Raw genomic sequence first — 18331 nt, forward strand, 5'->3', positions numbered from 1 at the left:
CTGCCCTCTCCTTGCCGGGGACTGGGGCGCAGCGGTGCAGGCATCCCACTTTTATTAAAATGTTCAACCTGCGTCTGCTCCACCTGTGTCCACAGGCGGCCTGGGGTCAGAGAGTGATCCCGGAGGTGCTCACTGCCCCCGCCAGAGCTCAGCCATGATGGTCCGGGGTGAGAGAGCTACGCCAGGCCCCATGGTGGCAACTTAGACCTGCTTCCTTAACCAGGGCCCTGGCACTGGGCGGGTGGCAGCGGCACTTCCTCCCCAGCCCATGCTGGAGAGGGTCCCTACAGTTTCAGAACTGAACTCCAAGGGCCTCCCCAGGCGAGAGCGGCTCTGAGCCCACCAGCTCTCCCTCGATCCTGCCAAGGCTTGCTTCTCACAATTGCTGAAAACCTTCTCGGTCCACTTGCCATAGTAATTAGTTTGGGCTGAAAGAACATGGGGACTCCAGCCACCCCCACAACCCCCCACGGTGCTGAAAGGACTGGGGGACTCTGGCCGCCCCCCAGTGGGGCTGAAAGGACGGGGGACTCCGGCGGGGCTGAGGGGACTGGGTGCCGTCATCTTGTGGCTATGGGCACCACCATCTTTGTGATGGTGTGATGGTCAATTTGCATATTCTGTCTTTATGAGATAGGATGCATGCATACAGGTCCTTTGGTTGATCTCTTACCACTTCACCCCAACTCCCCCAGCGTTCCCACTGTAGTTTGACAGTCTGATGCTTCTCTGCCTCTGTATCTATTTTTGTTCATCAGTTTATAATGTTCTTTATTAACCATAAATGAGTGAGATCATGAGGTATTTTTCTTTCACTGACTGGCTTATTTCACTTAGCATAATCCTCTCCAGTTCCATCCATGCTGTTGCAAATGGTAAGAATTCCTTCTTTTTTACAGGAGCGTAGTATTCCATTGTGTAGCTGTACCATGGTTTTGAAACCCATTCATCTGCTGACGGGCACTTAGGCTGTTTCCAAATCTTAGCTATTGTAAATTGTGCTGCTATGAACATAGGGGTGCATATATCCTTTCTGATTGGTGTTTCTGGTTTCTTAGGATATATTCCTAGGAGTGGGATTACTGGGTCAAATGGGAGTTCCATTTTCAGTTTTTTGAGGAAACTCCATACTGTTCTCCACAGTGGCTGCACCAGTCTGCATTCCCACCAGCAGTGCACGAGGGTTCCTTTTTCTCCGTGTCCTCTCCAGCACTTGTCATTTGTTGATTTGTTGATGATAGCCATTCTGACAGGTGTGAGATGGTACCTCATTGTTGTTTTGATTTGCATCTCTTGGATGATTAGTGACTTTGAGCATGTTTTCATATGTCTCTTGGCCTTCCTTCTGTCTTCTTTCAAAAAGGATCTATTTAGGTCTGTTGCCCATTTTTTGATTGGGTTCTTTATCTTCCTTTTGTTAAGTTGTATGAGTTCCCTATAAATGTTGGAGATTAAACCCTTATTGGTGATAACATTGGCAAATATGTTCTCCCATGAAGTGGGCTTTCTTGTTGTTTTGTAGATGGTTTCTTTTGCTGAGCAGAAGCTTATTTTGATGTAGTCCCATTTATTTATTTATATATTTTTTAGTTTCCATTTTACTAGGAGCTGTATTGGCAAAGATATTGCTATGACAAATGTCTGTTATTTTGCTGCCTATGGCTTCTTATAAGATTTTTATGGTTTCCCATCTTACGTTTCAGTCCTTTATCCATTTTGAGTTTATTTTTGTGTATGGTGTAAGTTGGTAGTCTAGTTTCATTTTTTTTTGCATGTATCTGTCCAGTTTTTGCAACACTGTTTATTGAAGAGACTGTGTTGTCTCCATTGTATGCTCTTGCCTCCTTTGTCAAATATTAATTGAGCATACTAGCTTGAGTTGATTTCTGAGTTCTCTGTTCTATTCCACTGGTCTACATATCTATTCCTGTGCCAGTACCAGGCAGTTTTGAGAACAGTGCCTTTGTAGTATAGCTTGATATCTGGTATTGTGATCCCTCCAACATTGTTCTTATTTCTCAAGATTGCTGTGGCTATTCAGGGTCTTTTTTTATTCCAGATGAATTTTTGGAGAATTTGTCTAGGTCTTTGAAGTATGTCGTTGGTATTTTAATGGTGATTGCATTGAATCTATAGATTGCTTTAGGTAGTATGGACATTTTAATGATGTTGATTCTACCAATCCATGAAGATGGTATATTCTTACATTTGTTCATGTCTTCCTCTATCTCTTTTGTCAGAGTCCTGAAATTTTCTGAGTACAGGTCCTTTGTCTCCTTGGTTAAGTTTATTCCTAGGTATCTTAATTTTTTGTTGAAATGGTAAATGGGATTGCTTTTTTTTATTTCTCTTTCTGTGCGTTCATTATTAGTGTATAGAAAAGCCATAGACTTCTGGGTGTTAATTTTGTATCCTGCTACATTGCCAAATTCATTTAGTAAGTCTAGTATTTTTTTGATAAAGTCTTTGGGGTTTTCTATGTACAATATCATGTCAAAGTTTTACTTCTTCTTTTCCAATTTGGACGTCGTTTTTTTTTTAAATATATTTTATTGATTTTTTACAGAGAGGAAGGAAGAGGGATAGATAGTCAGAAACATCGATGAGAGAGAAACATCGATCAGCTGCCTCCTGCACACCTCCCACTGGGGATGTGCCCGCAACCAAGTTACATGCCCTTGACCAGAATCGAACCTGGGACCCCTCAGTCCGCAGGCTGACGCTCTGTCCACTGAGCCAAACCGGTTTTGGCCAATTTGGATGTCTTTTATTTCTTCTTCTTGTCTTATTGCAATGGCTAGTACTTCCAGTATTATGTCAAACAGGAGTGGTGAGAGTGGGCATCCCTGTCTTTTTCCTGTTCTTAGGGGAAATGGTTTTAGTTTTTTTTTCATTATTGTTTAAAGTATTACATATATTAGTACATATATCTCCTTTTTTTTTTCCCCCATTGACCTTCCCCCAGCCTCCCCTACCCCTGTCACATGCCCTCATCTCACCCCCCCAGTGTCTTGTGTCCATTGGTGTGCTTATATGCATGCATACAAGTCCTTTGGTTGATCTATTTCCCTCCCTCCCCAACACTCCCCAGCCTTCCCGCTGTAATCCAACAGTTTGTTCAGTGCTTTACTGCCTCTGTGTCTATCTTTTTATTCATTAGATTATAATGTTCTTTATTTTCCATAAATGAGTGAGATCATGTGGTATTTTTCTTTCATTGCCTGGCTTATTTCACTTAGCATAATGCTCTCCAGGTCCATCCATGCTGGTGCAAATGGTAAGAATTCCTTCTTTTTTATAGCACCGTAGTATTCCATTGCGTAGATGTACCATAGTTTTTTAATCCACTCATCTGCTGATGGGCACTTAGGCTGTTTCCAAATCTTAGCTATGGTGAATTGTGCTGCTATGAACATAGGGGTGCATATATCCTTTCTGATTGGTGTTTCTAGTTTCTTGGGATATATTCCTAGAAGTGGGATTACTGGGTCAAATGGGAGTTCCATTTTTAGTTTTTTGAGGAAACTCCATACTGTTCTCTACAGTGGCTGCACCAGTCTGCATTCCCACCAGCAGTGCACGAGGGTTCCTTTTTCTCTACATCCACGCCAGCACTTGTCATTTGTTGATTTGTTGTTGATAGCCATTCTGACAGGTGTGAGATGGTACCGCATTGTCGTTTTGATTTGCATCTCTCAGATAATTAGTGACTTTGAGCATGTTTTCATGTGTCTCTTGGCCTTCTTTCTTCTTTCGAAAAGATTCTATTTAGGTCCATTGTCCTTTTTTTTATTGGATCATTTATCTTCCTTTTATTAAGTTGTATAAGTTCCCTGTAGATGTTGAGATTAAACCTTTATCAGTGATAACATTTGCAAATATGTTCTCCCATACATTGGGCTTTCTTGTTGTTTTGTTGATGGTTTCTTTTGCTGTGAAAAAACTTTTTATTTTGATGTAGTCCCATTTGTTTATTTTCTCTTTAGCTTCCATTGCCCTAGGAGCAAGATCGGTGAAGAAATTGCTTCGGCATATGTCTGAGATTTCTCTGCCTGTGGATTCCTCTAGTATTTTTATGGTTTCCCATCTTATGTTTAAGTCTTTTATCCATTTTGAGTTTATTCTTGTGTATGGTGTAAGTTGGTGGTCTAGTTTCATTTTTTTGCATGTATCTGTCCAATTTTTTCAACACCATTTATTGAAGAGACTGTCATGACTCCATTGTATGTTCATGCCTCCTTTGTCAAATATTAATTGAGCATAGTGGTTTGGGTCCATATCTGGATTCTCTATTCTATTCCGTTGGTCTATATGTCTGTTCCTGTGCCAGTACCAGGCTGTTTTGAGAACAGTGGCTTTGTTGTACAACTTGAAATCTGGTATTGAGATCCCACCTACTTTGTTCTTCTTTCTCAGGATTGCTATGGCTATTCGGGGTCTTTTTTTATTCCAGATGAATTTTTGGAGAGTTCTTTTTAGGTCTGTGAAATATGCCATTGGTATTTTAATGGGGAGTGTATTGAATCTATAGATTGCTTTGGGTAGTATGGACATTTTGATTATGTTGATTCTACCAATCCATGAACATGGTACTTTCTTCCATCTGTTTATATCTTCCTCTATCTCTTTATTTAGTGTCCTGTAGTTTTCCGCGAATAGGTTTTTTACCTCCTTAGTTAAGTTTATTCGTAGGTATCTTAATTTTTTTGGTGCGATGGTAAATGGGATTGCTTTTTTAGTCTCTCTTTCTGTAAGTTCACTATTGGTGTATAGAAATGCCATAGATTTCTTGGCATTAATTTTGTATCCTGCTATATTGCCGAATTCATTTATTAAGTCTGTTATTTTTTTGATGGAGTCTTTCAGGTTTTTTATGTACAATATCATGTCATCTGCAAATAAGGACAGCTTTACTTCTTCTTTTCCAATTTGGATGCCTTTTTTATTTCTTTATTGATTAAGGTATTACATATGTGTCCTTATTCCCCCATTGCCCCCCACCTCCCATTCATGATCCCATCCCCCTGTTGTCTGTGTCCATTGATTAGGCTTATATGCATGCATATAAGTCCTTTGGTTGATCTCTCCCCTTTACCCCCATCCTCCCCTACCTTCCCTGAGGTTTGACATTCTGATTGATGTTTCTCTGTCTCTGGATCTATTTTTGTTCATCAGTTTATGTTGTTCATTATATTCCACAAATGAATGAGATCATGTGATATTTATCTTTCTCTGCCTGGCTTATTTCACTTAGCATAAATCTCTCCATCTCCATCCATGTTGTTGCAAATGGTAAGAACTCCTTCTTTTTTACCGGAGCGTAGTATTTTCCATTGTGGATGACTTTTTTTTCTTTTTCTTGTCTAATTGCAATGGCTAATACTTCCAGTACTATGTCGAACAGGAGTGGTGAGAGTGGGCATCCCTGTCTTGTTCCTGTTCTTAGGAAAATGGTTTTACTTTTTGCCCATTGGGTATGATGTTAGCTGTGGGTTTATCATATATAGCTTTTATTATGTTGATGTATGATCCTTCTATTCCCACCTTGCTGAGAGTTTTTATCAAGAAAGGGTGTTGACGCCAAAACCGGTTTGGCTCAGTGGATAGAGCGTTGGCCTGTGGACTGAAAGGTCCCGGGTTCGATTCTGGTCAAGGGCACGTAACTTGGTTGCGGGCACATCCCCAGTAGGAGGTGTGCAGGAGGCAGCTGATCGATGTTTCTCTCTCATCGATGTTTCTAACTCTCTATCCCTCTCCTTTCCTCTCTGTAAAAAATCAATAAAATATATTAAAAAAAAAAGAAAAAGAAAGGGTGTTGGATTTCGTCAAATGCTTTTTGTGCATCAATTGATATGACTGTGGTTTTTCTCTCTCAATTTGTTTATGTGATGTATCATGTTTATTGATTTGTGGATATGTACCAGCCTTGCATTCCTGGGATAAATCCTACTTGGTCATTGTGTATGATCTTTCTGATGTACTGCTGGATCCGATTTGCTAGAATTTTGTTGAGGATTTTGGCATGAGGGATATTGGCCTGTAATTCTCTTTCATTGTGTTGTCTTTATCTGGTTTTGGTATTAGGGTGATGCTGGCTTTGTAGAAGGAGCTTGGAAGTATTCCTTCCTCTTGAATTTTTTGGAATAGCCTGAGGAGGATATATTTTAGTTCTTCCTTGAATGTTTGGTAAAACTCCCCTATGAAACCATCTGGCCCTGGACTTTTGTTTGCTGGAAGATTTTTGATGACGGCTTCAATTACCTCCATAGTTATTGGCCTATTCAGGTTTTTTTATTCTTCTTGGTTGAGTTTTGGAAGGTCGTATTTTTCTAGGAATATGTCCAATTCTTCTAGGTTGACCAATTTGTTGGAGTAGAGTTGCTCTTAGTATTTTTTAATGATTCTTTGTATTTCTGTGAGATCTGTTGTTATTTCACCTATTTCATTTCTGATTTTGTTTATTTGGGTCCTCTCTCTTTGCTTCTTGGTGAGCCTGGCTAGAGGTTCATCAATCCTGTTTATCCTTTCAATGAACTAGCTCTTGGTTTCATTGATTTTTTGTATATATTTTTTTCTTTATGTCATTTATGTCTGCTCTAATCTTTATTATTTCCTTCCTTCTGCTCACACTGGGCTTTTCTGGTTGCTCTTTTTCTAATTCTTCAAGTTGCAGAGTTAGATGGTTTATTACCAGTTTTTCTTGTTTTTTTTGTGGTAGGCCTGTAATGCTATGAACTTCCCTCTCAGGTTTGCTTTCAAAGTGTCCCAAAGATTTTGGATAATTGTGTTTTCGCTGTCATTTGTTTCCCGGATATATTTTCTTCTTCTTTGATCTCTTTGGTAACCCACTCATTGTTTAATAGCATGTTATTCAGCCTCCAAGTGTTTGAATTTTTGTCATTGTTTTTACTGTACTTGATTTCTAATTTTATGCCATTGTGATCTGAGAAGATGCTTGATATAATTTCAATCCTCTTGAATTTGGAGAGACGTTGTCTGTGCCCAATATGTGGTCCATCTTTGAAAAAGTCCCATGTGTGCTTGAAAAGAATGTATATTCTGTAGTTTTTGGGTGGAATGTTCTAAAGATGTCTAATAAATCTATCTGATCTAGTGAGTTGTTTAGGATTGAAGTTTCTTTGCTAATTTTTTGTCTAGAGGATTTATCCAGTGATGTTAATGGGATATTAAAGTCTCCTACTATGATTGTGTTGCTGTCAATCTCTCCCCTGATATCTTCTTAATGTTTTTTTTTATGTATGTGGGTGCTCCTGCATTGGGTGCATAAATGTTTACCAGATTTATATCCTCTTGTTGTATTGATCCCTTTAGAATTATGAAGTGGCCTTTCTTTTATTTTGTTATGGTCTTCACTTTGAGGTCTATTTTGTCAGATATAAGTATTGCTATCCAAGCTTTTTTTTTTTTTTTTCATTTCCATTTGCCTCATAGATATTTTTCCATCCCTTCACTTTCAGTCTGTGTGAATCCCTTGTTCTGAGGTGGGTCTCCCATTGACAGCATATATATGGGTCATGTTTTCTTATGCATTCAGTCACTCAATGTCTTTTGATTAGAGCATTTAATCTATTTACATTTAATGTTATTATTGATAGGTACTTGTTTGTAACCATTTCTGTAATTTATGCCTGTGTTCCTTCCTCCCTTTCTATTTCTTCTTTTTACAGGAGTCCCTTTAGCATTTCTTGCATTGCTGGCTTAGTAGTGATAAATTCCCTTAGCCTTTTTTTTTTTTTTTTTGTCTGCGAAGCTCCTGATTTCCCCTTCAATTTTGATTGATAGTCTTGGTGGATAAAGTATTCTTGGACTCAGTCCTTTGCTTTGCATCACTTTGTATACTTCCTTCCATTCCCTTCTAGCTTAATGTGTTCCTGTTGAGAAATCATTTGATAATCTGATGGGGGATCCTTTGTAGGCAACTCTCTGTCCCTCTCTTGCAGCCTTTAAGATTCTCTCTTTGTTGTTAACATTTGCCATTGTAGTTATGATGTGTCTTGGTGTGGGTCTTTTGGGATTCATCTTGTTGGGACTCTCTGTACTTGTGTAACTTTTTTCTTCCCCATTTCAGGGAAGTTTTCTGTCATTATTTCTTCAAATAGATTTTCTAATCATTGCTGCTCTTCTTGTCCTTCTGGCAGCCCTATTATACGTATGTTATTTTGTTTCGTGTTGTCCCAAAGCTCCTTTAGGCTCTCCTCCTGCTTTTTAATTTTTTTCTCCAGCTGCTGTTCATATTGGACTTGTTTCTGTACCTTATCTTCTAACTCACTTATTTGGTTCTCTGCTTCTTCTAGTCTACTGTTGAAACCTTCCATGGTGTTTTTGATTGTAGCTATATCACCTTTGATTTCTTCCTGATTTTTGCATAGGTTGTTGATTTTCTTGTTCATCCAGTGTATGAACTGTACAACCATTACTCTGAATTCTTTTTCTGTCATGTTGCATGCATCAGTTTCACTTATTTCTTTTCTTGGCAATTCCTTTTTTTCTTTCCTCTGGGGATTGTTTCATTGTCTCCCCATTCTAACTATCACCAGAAGTTCCAATCACCGAATTGTGGTGGCTAGGGCCATGTGCTGTGGCAGCTTCACGCCACCTAAGTGTCACTGAAGAGCTCTGAGATCCAGACGTGTGGCTGTCGTGGGTCTGTGGGAGCCCTGCTTGCCCAGGATCAGAGTCACTGGTGCTCAGTGCAGCCTCATGTACACCTAGAATCCGGGACCCCTCCTGAAAAAGAGAACCCACTGTTGTGAGCCGAAAATCAGAGTCCCCTAGCACATGGCAGGAGTCAGTGTCCCCCTGTGCCCACACCTAGAATCTAGTATTTGAGTCTCTGTCAGTTGCTGCAGTCTCATGCTGAGAATTAGGTCCCTGTGTGCATCTGCTGAGTATTGGAGTCACTGGGTCTTAGTGTGTGTGTGTGTACTCGGAATCAGGGATCCCGTGCGCTGGTGATGAGAAACAGAGTCAAATCATTGATGCTCAGTACTGACTCTTGCGTGAAGAATGAGGGTCCCCGGTCTGCTTGGGGGATCAGGTTGCACAGCTGCCCTGCGCTGCAGGAGACAGACTTTCATGTGCCCTCACTCAGAATCAAAGTCAGGTGGCACAGCTGCCCTGAGTTGGCCTGGGATCTGGTCACAGGAGTGCGCACCATGGAAAACAAACTCCACATGTCTGTGCGCCCAGGCTCAAACTCAGTGCAGCCTCCCTGTGTGGGTCTGGGGTCTGTTCGTGGGAGTGTGAGCTGCAGGAAACAAACTTCCCATGCCTGCACACCCAGGCTCAAATTCAGCGCAGCCTTTCTGTGTGGCCAGGAGGCCTGCCTACACAGAGAGGGTCTAGCAGTTCCTATGCTGCTACAGCGGGCTGGCAGGGAGGAGGATGGGCTCTGTGAATCATAGAAATTTGCAGCCTGGGTGCCTGGAGTCTTGGTGTCCCTAGTTCTGCAGCTGTGGTCACAGTTCTTTTACCCAAGTGGCTATAGGGTCCCAGTTTGCGTCTGAGACCAGATTGGGTGGTGGTGAGTCTAGGTTCCTAGTCTCAAGCAGCTTTGTTCTTCAAGATGGTGTGGTTTCTGTACTGGTGGTGTCCTCCCCGGATTGGGATTGTTTCTGGTGGCAGCGGAGTTTCGCCATCCAAGACTGCCCAGTTTGGTAGCCCCCTGGAATACCCACAAGATCTGACTGTCCATATCTCATACACACCACATATTTCCACACACTCCTCTATCGCTCCCTCACTCTCTCACACCCTCTCCCTCCCTACCTTCTTGCAGGTCGCCATCTTCTGTAGGGCCTCTTTTAAAGTGCTCTACATGTACTGATTTCTTTAATTTTGAATATCCACAGTGTAGATTACTACTATTATTTTGGAGTTATAGAAACTGGAAGAACAGAGAGGTTAAGTAACTTGCTGAAATTTCACAGCTAATTAGTAAGTTTTCCTGAATTGATCTATCAAACTCTTCTGCCCCAACTGGGACTAGAGATCAAACCTGCAATGTAGTTATGTGCCCTGACCAGGAATCAAACCTGCCACAGCTTTGGTTTGCAGGACAAGGCTCCAACCAACTGAGGAGCCACACCAGCCAGAACTTCTGCTTATTACTTTTAAACCATGTACTACATTTATTCCCGAACTACTTATCTGATCTTATTTTTTTCAGGTGTGAACACAGGTCCCACTGAAAGCCTATTTAAATAGAAGGGTGCATCCCCAATCAAAAGACATAGGGTAACAGATTGGATAAGAAAACACGACCCATATATCTGCTGTCTACAAGAAACCCACCTCAGAAAAAAAGACGCACACAGACTGAGGGTGAAGGGATGGAAAAAGGTTTTCCAGGCAAATGGAACTGAAAAAAAAGCTGGGGTAGCAATACTTATTTCTGACAAATTAGATCTCAAACTGAAGGACATAATAAGAGATAAGGAAGGCCATTTCATAATACTAAAGGGAGCAATCCAACAAGAAGAAATAACTCTGGTAAACATATATGCACCCAATACAGGAGCACCCAAATACATAAAAAAACTCCTGGAAGATATCAAGGGAGACATTGACAGCAATACAATCATAGTAGGAGACTTTAATACCCCACTATCACCATTGGACAAATCCTCTAAACAAAACATCAGCAAAGAAACATCAATCCTAAATGACTCACTAGACCAGATGGAATTAATTGACATCTTCAGAACATTTCACCCCAAAGCCACAGAATATACATTCTTCTCAAGCGCACATGGGTCATTTTCAAAGATAGACCATATGTTGGGACATAGGCAAAGTCTCTTCAAATTCAAGAAGATAGAAATCATATCAAGCATCTTCTCAGACCACAGTGGCATAAAACTGGAAATCAACTACAATAAAAACAACCCAAAGAAATCAACCACATGGAGACTAAACAGCATGCTATTAAACCATGACTGGGTTACCAGAGAGATCAAAGAAGAAATAAAAAACATCATGACAACAAATGACAATGAAAACACTACAATCCAAAATCTATGGGACACAGCGAAAGCAGTCTTGAGAGGGAAGTTCATAGCTCTACAAGCCTACTGCAAAAAACAAGAAACAGGGGTAATAAATTACCTAACCCAACAACTCAAAGAGTTAGAAAAAGAGCAACAAGAAAAGCCCAGTGTAAGCAGAAGGAAGGAAATAATAAAGATCAGAGCACAGATAAACGACATAGAGACCAAAGAAACAATACAAAAGATCAACAAAACCAAGAGCTGGTTCTTTGAAAGGATAAACAAGATTGATGAACCTCTAGCCAGGCTCACCAAGAAGCAAAGGGAGAGGACCCAAATAAACAAGATCAGAAATGAAAGAGGTGAAATAACAACAGATCCCGCCGAAATACAAAGGATTGTTAAAAAATACTACGAACAACTCTATTCCAACAAACTGGACAACCTGGAGGAAATGGACATATTCCTAGAAAAATATAACCTTCCAAAACTCAATCAGGAAGAATCTAAACAGCTCAACATGCCAGTAACTATGGAAGAAATTGAAGCAGTCATCAAAGAGCTTCCGGCAAACAAAAGCCCGGGGCCAGACGGCTTCACAGGAGAGTTCTACCAAACATTCAAGGAAGAACTAAAACCTATCCTCCTCAGACTATTCCAAAAAATTCAAGAGGAAGGAACACTTCCAAGCTCCTTCTATGAAGCCAGCATCACCCTAATACCAAAACCAGATAAAGACAACACAATGAAAGAGAATTACAGGCCAATATCCCTCATGAATGTAGATGCCAAAATCCTCAACAAAATTCTAGCAAATAGGATCCAGCAATACATCAGAAAGATCATACACCATGACCAAGTAGGGTTTATCCCAGGAATGCAAGGATGGTTCAATATCCGCAAATCAATAAATGTGATACATCACATAAACAAATTGAGAGATAAAAATCACATAGTCATATCAATTGATGCAGAAAAAGCATTTGACAAAATCCAACACCCTTTCTTGATAAAAACTCTCAACAAGGTGGGAATAGAAGGATCATACCTCAACATCATAAAAGCTATATATGATAAACCCACAGCTAACATCATACTCAATGGGCAAAAACTAAAACCATTTCCACTAAGAACAGGAACAAGACAGGGATGCCCACTCTCACCACTCCTGTTTGACATAGTACTGGAAGTATTAGCCACTGCAATTAGACAAGAAGAAGAAATAAAAGGCATCCAAATTGGAAAAGAAGAAGTAAAGCTGTCCTTATTTGCAGATGACATGATATTGTACATAAAAAACCCGAAAGACTCCATCAAAAAACTAACAGACTTAATAAATGAATTCGGCAATGTAGCAGGATACAAAATTAACACCAAGAAATCTATGGCATTTCTATACACCAACAATGAACTTACAGAAAGAGAGACTAAAAAAGCAATCCCATTTTCCATCGCACCAAAAAAATTAAGATACTTAGGAATAAACCTAACCAAGGAGGTAAAAGACCTATATGCGGAAAACTACAGGACACTGAAAAAAGAGATAGAGGAAGATGTAAACAGATGGAAGAACATACCATGTTCATGGATTGGTAGAATCAACATCATCAAAATGTCCATACTACCCAAAGCAATCTATAGATTCAATGCACTCCCCATTAAAATACCAACGGCGTATTTCACAGACCTAGAAAGAACTATCCAAAAATTCATCTGGAATAAAAAAAGACCCCGAATAGCCACAGCAATCCTGAGAAAGAAGAATAAAGTAGGAGGGATCTCAATACCAGATTTCAAGCTGTATTACAAAGCCACTGTCATCAAAACAGCCTGGTACTGGCACAAGAACAGACATATAGATCAATGGAACAGAATAGAGAATCCAGATATCGACCCAAACCAATATGCGCATTTAATATTTGACAAAGGAGGCATGAGCATACAATGGAGTCAAGACAGTCTCTTTAATAAATGGTGTTGGGAAAATTGGACAGATACATGCAAAAAAATGAAACTAGATCACCAACTTACACCATACACAAAAATAAACTCAAAATGGGTACAGGACTTAAATATAAGACGGGAAACCATAAAAATACTAGAGGAATCCACAGGCAGCAAAATCTCAGACATATGCCAAAAGAACTTTTTCAGTGATACTGCCCCTAGGGCAATGGAAGCCAAACAGAAAATAAACAAATGGGACTACATCAAAATAAAAAGCTTTTGCACAGCAAAAGAAACCATCAACAAAACAACAAGAAACCCCACTGTATGGGAGAACATATTTGCAAATGGTATCACTGATAAAGGTTTAATTTCCAACATCTACAGGCAGCTTATACAACTTAATAAAAGGAAGATAAATGATCCAATAAAAAAATGGGCAACGGACCTAAATAGAAGCTTTTCGAAAGAAGACAGAAGGAAGGCCAAGAGACACATGAAAACATGCTCAAAGTCACTAATTATCCGAGAGATGCAAATCAAAACAACAATGCGATACCATCTCACACCTGTCAGAATGGCTATCATCAACAAATCAACAAACGACAAGTGTTGGCGAGGATGCGGAGAAAAAGGAACCCTCGTGCACTGCTGGTGGGAATGCAGACTGGTGCAGCCACTGTGGAGAACAGTATGGAGTTTCCTCAAAAAACTGAAAATGGAACTCCCATTTGACCCAGTAATCCCACTCCTAGGAATATATCCTAAGAAACCAGAAACACCAATCAGAAAGGATATATGCACCCCTATGTTCATAGCAGCACAATTTACAATAGCTAAGATTTGGAAACAGCCTAGGTGCCCATCAGCAGATGACTGGATCAGAAAACTATGGTACATCTACACAATGGAATACTATGCTGCTGTAAAAAAGAAGGAATTACTACCATTTGTAGGCACTTGGATGGAATTAGAGAACATTATGCTAAGTGAAATAAGCCAGTCAATGAAAGAAAAATATCACATGATCCCACTCATTTGGGGATAATGAAAAACATTATAAACTGATGAACAAAAAGATAGTTACAGAGGCAGTAAAGCATCAAACAGACTGTCAAATTACAGTGGTAAGGTTAGGGAGAGGTGGGGGAAATAAGAGATCAACTGAAGGACTTATATGCATGTATATAAGAGTAACCAATGGATGCAAAACATTGGGGGGTGAGGGCATGTATGGGAGTGGGGTGGGGGTGGGGGCAATGGTAAGATATGTACACATATAATACCTTAATAAAAATTTGAAAAAAAAAAAATAAAAAAAAATAAATAGAAGGGTGCATCAATAAAGTCAGAGCCAATAAATGGAAAATTATCTAATATTAGAGGCCTGGTGCACGAAATTCATGCATGGGGGGGTCCCCTCAGCCCAGCCTGTACTTTCTCTAATCCGGAACCCCTCGGGAAATGTCCAACTGCAGGTTTACGCACAATCCCGGCCTAAACCAGCAGTCGGACATCCCTCTCACAATCCAGGACCCCTGGCTCCTAACTGCTCAGCTGCCTGCCTGCCTGATAGCACCTAACTGCCTCCCCTGCTGGCCTGGTCACCCCCAACTGTCCCCCCTGTAGGCATAGTCATCCCCAACTGCCCCTCCCCCTGCCAGCATGGTGGCCCCCAACTGCCCCCCCCCACCAACCTGGTTGCCCCTCACTGCCTCCCTCTGCTGTCCTGGTCGCCCCTCACTGCCCCCCCCCTTGCTGGTCTGGTCACCTCCAAATGTCCCCCCTGCGGGCCTGGTAGCCCCATGCAGCCTGCTGCTCGGTCATTTGGTTGCCCCTCACTAACCCCCCTGCCAGCCTGGTCACCCCACACAGCCTATTTAGCCATCTGTTCTGTTGTTTCAATGCGATGATCACTTAGCCTTTTATATATATAGATATATGTATATCTGCACTTTCTCTAAGGGCAGTGGCATTTTTTCCAGGTTTCTAGTCCAGTTAGATATGCCAATATGTTTTCAATTTTGGCCATGGCAAATTTATTCCTCATTTAAAGGGAAGGGAAAAAACTAGGTTTTCACACAGATTTACTAACAGGAAGCTTTACTTGGCAGTTGTTGACATGGCCTTAATCTCTCCAGGTTTAGCAGCTGGACTCAGACCCTGTAATGATTGCTGTGTCACTCTCCAATCTGTGACTAATCCAAACTGCCTCCTGTTCTTTGGGGGAACCAGTCATCTGTAAAGTATTGGTCATATCAATTTTATGTTGCCAAGTTCTCATTTCAAAAGACCTATGCCTGCTAGCTCACCTAGAGAAAGTTGTCAAAAGTCCACCTCCTACTGTAAACCCCCTAGAGTAAGCTCTGCCAACACAGATGAGTCCTTAGCCCTTTGCATTCCCCTGTGCCTCCTGTCATTTCTAAAAAAAAAAAAAAAAAGGTTAGATTTCTTACCAAGTAGCAATAGAAGAGAGTGAATCTTAAATTCTCTGAACTCCTAAAGAGAAGCAATATAATGTAATAAGGAGCATAAATAAAAGGCAGACATGAACTAAGCAGAAGTAGGTTTGATATTAGGCTCTTCTCTTTATAGCCTCTACCAGCAAGAACAAGCTATATAAATTTTCTCAACTTAATAAAATAATCTGTAAAATGGGGATAATGCCTAACTTATGGACTACTATGAAGATTAAGTGACATGTTTAAAGTGCCTTGAACAGTACCTGGTATTCAAAAATGAAGGATAGTATATACAAAAAGTATATTTAAATCTAAGTGGAATTTCTGGTCTTCATTTGGGATGTGAAAACCTAGGAAGGGTATCACTTACACAGTTACAACACCAACAAAAAACAGGGACAAATTGGAAATTCAAAAATTTTCTTGATCCCATCAGGAAGCTGAGGTTACCAGGCAAGCAATTAAACTAAAAATCTAAGAAAACCCAGATGTTTTCAAGAGTGAACAGGACATAATTACTTTACCTGAAGTAGACATAGTCAGACATGAGTATGGAGATTTTAGCTAAAATTGCTAACAAATTGGTAAACTCCAAGTCTGGGTTAGCCAAGAATATAGAACCCTTTAAGGCCATACAAGTGAGGGTAATGCATATTCACCTGAAAGATATTCTCCACAAACCTACTGGGTTAGAATAGCAAGAGTCCTGAAAAAGCATTTCTCATTGCAAAGGATTCCAGGAGGAAGAACAGTCACTGTAGGAGAGTAAGGAAAAACCACCAAGATCCTTCTTTAGAACCAAAGACTCAAATGGTGGAAAAATGGCAGCAAATCTTCCAACCATAGGACACATCTTTCTCTTTGGATGGTAGGGGAAGTTAATGAAACTTTGAGAATTTTCAAAGGAATAAAAGTTTCTGTGCATGTCTGTAATTGGGCTATTTATTTCCTTATTGAGTTTTGAGAGTTCAATAAATATATTTTATATATATTTTTATTGATTTCAGAGAGGAAGGGAGAGGGAGAGAAACATCAGTGATGAGAATCATTGATTGGCTTCCTCCTGCACGCCTCCCACTGAGCCCGCAACCCAGACATGTGCCCTTGACCGGAATCAAACCTGCAACCCTTCAGTCCGCAGGCCAATGCTCTATCCACTGAGCCAAGCCGGTTAGGATAAAAGTCACTTATCAGATATGTGACTTGCAAATATTTTGTCACAGCCTGTAACTTGTCTTATCATTTTTTAAATCAATGTATTTCATAGAACAACATTTTTTAATTTTTACAAATCACAGTTTACCATTTTTTTTCTATCATGGACTATACTTTTGGTCTCATGTTCAAAAAAATTTGCCTAACTTAGGCTCAGAAACCCCGTGATTTCTGTAAGTTTTATAATTTTACATTTTTTAGTTAGGTCTGTGATCCACCTTGAGTTAATTTTTTTGTTTGGTTAAGGTGTGTGTTTCAAGTTCAGTTCAGTCTCTCTCTCTCTCTCTCTCTCTCTCTCTCTCTCTCTCTCTCTCTCTCTCTCCCTCTCTCTCCCTCTCCCTCGGTTTATGGGTATTCAATTGTTTGAACACATCTTTTTTTGTTTGTTTGAACACATTTGTTGAAATGACTGTCACTTAATTGTCTCTGGACTACATTTATGTGTGTCTACATGTACAAAGCATTACAGATGTCCCTTCCCCCCCCCCCAATAAAGCCTCTCTCACCCACACTGCCCCCCCCGCCTTCACCATACTATTGTCTGTGTCCATGGGTTATAAATATATAAGTTCTTTGGTTAATCTCGTCCTACCTATCACCTCACTGCTGCCTTCCTTCTGAGATTTCACAGTCTGTTAGATGATTCTATGTTTCTGGATCTATTTTGTTCATCTGTTTCCTTTGTTCTTTAGATTCCACATATGAGTGAGATCAAGTAATAATTATCTTTCTCTGACTGGCTTATTTCACTTAGCACAATACTCTCTAGGTCCCTCCATGCTGTATCAAAGGGCCAGAGATCCTTCTTTTTTACAGCTGCATAGTATTCCATGGTATAAATATGCCACTGGTTTTTATCCACTCAATTACTGATGGGCACTTGGACTGTTTCCAGATCTTAGCTATTATAAATTGTACTGTTATGAACATAGGGATTCATATATTCTTACTGATTAGTGTTTCTGATTTCTTAGGATATACCTGGTATTTCTAGAAGTAGGATCGCTGGGTCAAATGGCAGTTCCATGTTTGATTTTTGAGGAAACCCCATACTGTTTTTCACAGTGGCTGCACCAGTCTGCATTCCCACCAGCAGTTTACTAGGGTTCCCTTTTCTCCATATCCTTTCCAGTACTTGTCATTTGTTGATTTGTTGATGGGAGCCATTCTGACAGGTGTCGTGATAACTCATTATCATTTTAATTTGCATCTCTCTGATGATTAATGATTTGGAGCATTTTTTCATATGTCTCTTGGCCTTCTGTATGTCCACTTTGGAGAAGTGTCTATTCAGGCCCTTTGCTTATTTTTTTTTTTATTGGATTGGTCTTCCTTTTGTTAAGTTGCATGAGTTCCTTAATATATTTTGGATATTAGCCCCTTATCAGTTGTATCTTTGGCAAATATCTTCTCCCATACAGTGGAATCCTTTTGTTTAGTAGAAGTTTTTTATTTTTATTTCTCTCATTTGTTTATTTTTCCCTTTGTTTCCCTTGCACTATGAAATGTATTGGCAAACATATTGCTACAAGAGATCTCTGAGATTTTGCTGTCTATGGTTTCTTCTAGGATTTTTATGGTTCCGTGACCTACATTTAAGTCCATTTTGAGTTTATCCTTGTGTATGGTGGTCTAGTTTCATTTTTTTGCATGTACCTGTCCAGTTTTCTCAAAGTCTCATTTATTGAAGAGACTTTT

The 18331-nt window shown here is 40.1% G+C and overlaps 1 pseudogene across 1 annotated transcript in view; it reads right to left on the reverse strand.

The window, feature by feature from the left end:
* Positions 1–9807, reverse strand: part of LOC308240232 (heterogeneous nuclear ribonucleoprotein H2-like) — a 49688-nt pseudogene extending 39881 nt beyond the window's left edge. Inside the window, exons 1-2 of the transcript in view lie at positions 9790–9807; positions 8556–8748 (exon numbers count right to left, since the gene is read on the reverse strand). The product of the transcript in view is annotated as a heterogeneous nuclear ribonucleoprotein H2-like (transcript). The remainder of the gene's footprint in view (positions 1–8555; positions 8749–9789) is intronic.
* Between the last annotated feature and the right edge of the window lie 8524 nt (positions 9808–18331).

The sequence above is a fragment of the Plecotus auritus genome, assembly GCF_963455305.1.
Source record: "Plecotus auritus genome assembly, chromosome: X".
Taxonomy (NCBI): Eukaryota; Metazoa; Chordata; class Mammalia; order Chiroptera; family Vespertilionidae; genus Plecotus; species Plecotus auritus.